Below are 3,891 nucleotides of genomic sequence, written 5' to 3'. Positions count from 1 at the left end.
AATGTTGAAAACGAATGTTGAAAGTTGAAAATCGAATGTTGAAAACGAATGTTGAAAACAAATGTTGAATGTTGAAAATCGAATGTTGAAAATCGAATGTTGAAAATCGAATGTTGAAAACGAATGTTGAATGTGGAAAAAAAAAAGAAAAAAAAATTAAAAACCAATTGTTCACAGAACAATTGAAGGTCTTTCCACATCAATTTTCAAAGTTATTGAAAAGATGCTAGTTCCGGTTTACTCAAAGTTAAAATTGGTATCCAATCATAAGTTTCTTCAAACTGATGCGATAAATGAATGGTTTCTATATACTTTTGAGTGAAATAAGGGAGATAATGTGCTTCTTCCGGTGAAGTAAACGTCACTTCCGGTCTCATTTGATAGCTTCTTTTACACTGATTCCAAAAATATATAGATTCTATATACTTTTGCATGTAAAACAGGAGATAATTGGCCACTTCCGGTTTGTCGAAAGTCACTTCTGGTCCTTAGTGATAAGTTTATGTATTTAAATTACAAAATATATGGATTCTGAGTACTTTTCCATGAAAAAAGTGCAAAAAAGGCTACTTCCTGTTTTCTCAAGGTCACTTCCGGTTGACATTTTTCAAGGTCATATGTCACCAAACCTTTTGTAAAAGGTCATATGGCTTTATAATGAACCAAGTTGAAGTAATAATCAATTAACCTTATAATTAGACATTTCAGGGGCACTAGCTCCTATAAGATGCCTTTAGATTGTTTCAGACCAAATGTAACATATCTTCATTACAATAAAGCAAACATTTTGCACTTGTTCTTTCATATATATCTTTAAAAGTGTTGGAGAAAATGCAAAAACAAGGAAAAGTCAAAATTGAGAACTTGACCTTGACCTTTGACCTTGAATTCATTTTTTAAGTTAGGACCTACGGGCCTCAAATAAAAAGATTCCAGGGTTATACGGTTAAAGGTTTATGAGTTAAAAAAAACATACCGACAAATTTTCTTGGTAAAGGTAGATAACTCCTATAAAATTTCTTCGATCCAAATTAGCCAAAAATTCCTGAGGATGTAACAAACAATTTAGAAAAAGAATTTTGTCGATATCTTTTTTTGTTATGAAGGAGATGCACACAGATGATAAACAGTGAATAGGGAGATAACTCTTGCAAAGAAAATGGTTCGGCTTAGCAGGGTGAATTTAAAAGCGCATAAACTATACGATACAATATGAGAAATATCTAAGCGACATATTGCGAAACAAACATTTATCGCAAGAACAAAATTTGGCGGAAGAAAAAAAAAAAAAATAATAATAAATATAAATCAATTGTTTTAAAAACAATTATTAAACAGTCTTTCCCCTCCGAAACATGATTAATTGGTTGGTTGGTTGGTTGGTTGATCGATCAATTGATTGATTTATTGATTGATTGATTGATTGATTGAAAGTTTGCATGACACTCTCTCTATGCGAGGCATCGGACTTGACGTTCATATTCTGACCTGGCTGCGTACTTGTACATCCCGTACTCCCTAACGGACAGCCTCAGGATTTCCTAATAAATAAAAATCCTAACATCTTCTTTTTTTTCTAATTTTCTCTATTTGCTACGAGAACTGGTACTTCATGGTTTCTTTTATGTGTTGTGTGTACATTTTGTTTCAACTTGTAGGGAAAAAAAATGAGTACGGTAACATTTTGTCTTGGAAGTTTCACTTTCCATATTTGGATATGGATCTCGAATGTTTTAATCTAATTTTAGGTCCGCGCGCGTGATGATGTTTTGAAGTTACGTGACGCTCGAATATATATGTCTGGAGTTAGAATATTAATTTCTTTTCAGGGGAGACCGTTGAACAGAGCACATGTGTACTGATCGGACAAACATGATCACTATTGGTTTTATTATTTACAGGTCATTGATGACGGATCATGCATGCATCTTAGATACACATGTTTACGGGAGCACAGATTTGTATTTTAATGCATGATTAAAAAATTTGATTGTAGGATTTCAGCAATATTTACGATTTTTCTACGTCATTGAATTTTATTTCTCAATCAAGCAGACAGCGTCTAACGGGAACATGAATTGGAGCCGATTTTTGCAGGAATTAATTTCTATTTAAGAAGTTTGTACATCAGAAGGATTGCATTTTTACAGTAAAATGTACAGGAGTGAACTTCAAGGCGAAATGGGATTCCTCAAAGTAGAAGAAAAAAAAAAAAAAAAAAAAAAGGGGGGGGGGGGGAGTTGGAGGATGGTGGACCTTGGTTGATAAATTAAGATAAGATGCATGTATACATCATGATAGCTGCAAAGTTTGAGGCTATAATTAGTTCATTTTGTTCATTTTACTATTTCAGTGGCATGGAACCCCTAAAACAATGACGCGTACCATTTTGACAAAAACTTTCCAGTTATATCATGTCGCGACTAACATTTTGGTCAAATTTTTTTTATACGGCTTACGGTTTACGTGTTACAAAAACATAACGACAAATTAATTTGGTAAAGGCAGATAACTCCTTTAAGATCTCACTGGATCGCTTCGATCCAAATTAGGCAAAAATTAATGAGGATGTAACAAACAATTTAGAAAAAGAATTTTATCGATATCTTTTTTTGTTACAAAGGAGATGCACACAGATGATAAACAGTGAATAGGGAGATAACTCTTGCAAAGAAAATGGTTCGGCTTAGCAGGGTGAATTTAAAAGCGCATAAACTATACGATACAATATGAGAAATATCTAAGCGACATATTGTGAAACAAACATTTATCGCACGAACAAAATTTGGCGGAAGGAAAAAAAAAAAACAAAATTAATAATAATAATAATCAGAACAAATACAATAGGTCTTTCCACAGAAAAGTGGAAAGACTTAATAATAATCAGAACAAATACAATAGGTCTTTCCACAGAAAAGTGGAAAGACCTAATAAGAAAAAATTGAAAAAAAGTTTAACAAAAAAAAAATTTTGAATGTTGAATGTTGAAATCGAATGTTGAATGTTGAAAATGAATGCTGAATGTTAAAAATCGAATGTTGAAAACGAAAGTTGAATGTGGAAAAAATAAAAAAAAAATTGAAAAAAAAGTTTAACAAAAAAAAAATTTGAATGTTGAATGTTGAATATTGAACCAACTTGACATCCATTACTCAAAAAAAAGTATGATGGTTGTGGGGAGGAGGGGGTTTGGAAGTCCTGTCCTACCCTCCCACATCCGTTTTAATGGAATATCCCTAAGTTCTTGTATGCACCTTTTGTAATTACTGGTATACTAATTGAGATAAAAGTGGAAGGATTGAGTTCTTAAAAAAAAACCTATTTAAAAATTGCCACATGTTCATGTACCTGTCCTATGTCAGAAAATTTATCAATGTTTGTCTTAAGTTATATCTTAATGTTATAGTTGCAAATCTTTGATAGCCAATATTAAATGTTTTCCATCCTTTTCTAGACTCAGGGAAGTTTAGAGCTTCACATTTTGTATAAATAATGTCTATTGTTGTAGTTTGTTAACCTCTAGATGTCTTTGTTTTTTTGTGGTTGTCTCATTGACATATACCTCATAAGCATGCCACCTCCCCCCCTTTTTTTTTGACTTTATTATCTTTTCATTCATATGTCTCTTTTGCCACTCTACATGGTTATTTGTCATCTTTCATTTTTGTGTAATTTTTCACATCTTAAGTACCCATGATTCACTTATAAAATTTATCATAAAGAGCTTATATAATTACTTATCAATAAAAGAAGATGTGGTTATACTGAAGCGACAGGAAACCAGCAACATAAATCACAAAAGACATGTAGTCTACTTGTCACCATGGGTATAGACAAGTTATCAATAAATTTAGCAACTGCTAGATAAGCCATCAACAACGAATTCTTAAA

Source organism: Mytilus californianus, unplaced genomic scaffold (genome assembly GCF_021869535.1).
Source record: "Mytilus californianus isolate M0D057914Y unplaced genomic scaffold, xbMytCali1.0.p SCAF_4, whole genome shotgun sequence".
NCBI classification, from domain to species: Eukaryota; Metazoa; Mollusca; class Bivalvia; order Mytilida; family Mytilidae; genus Mytilus; species Mytilus californianus.
The sequence above is the reverse complement of the archived record's forward strand: the minus strand, read 5'-3'. Positions refer to the sequence as shown.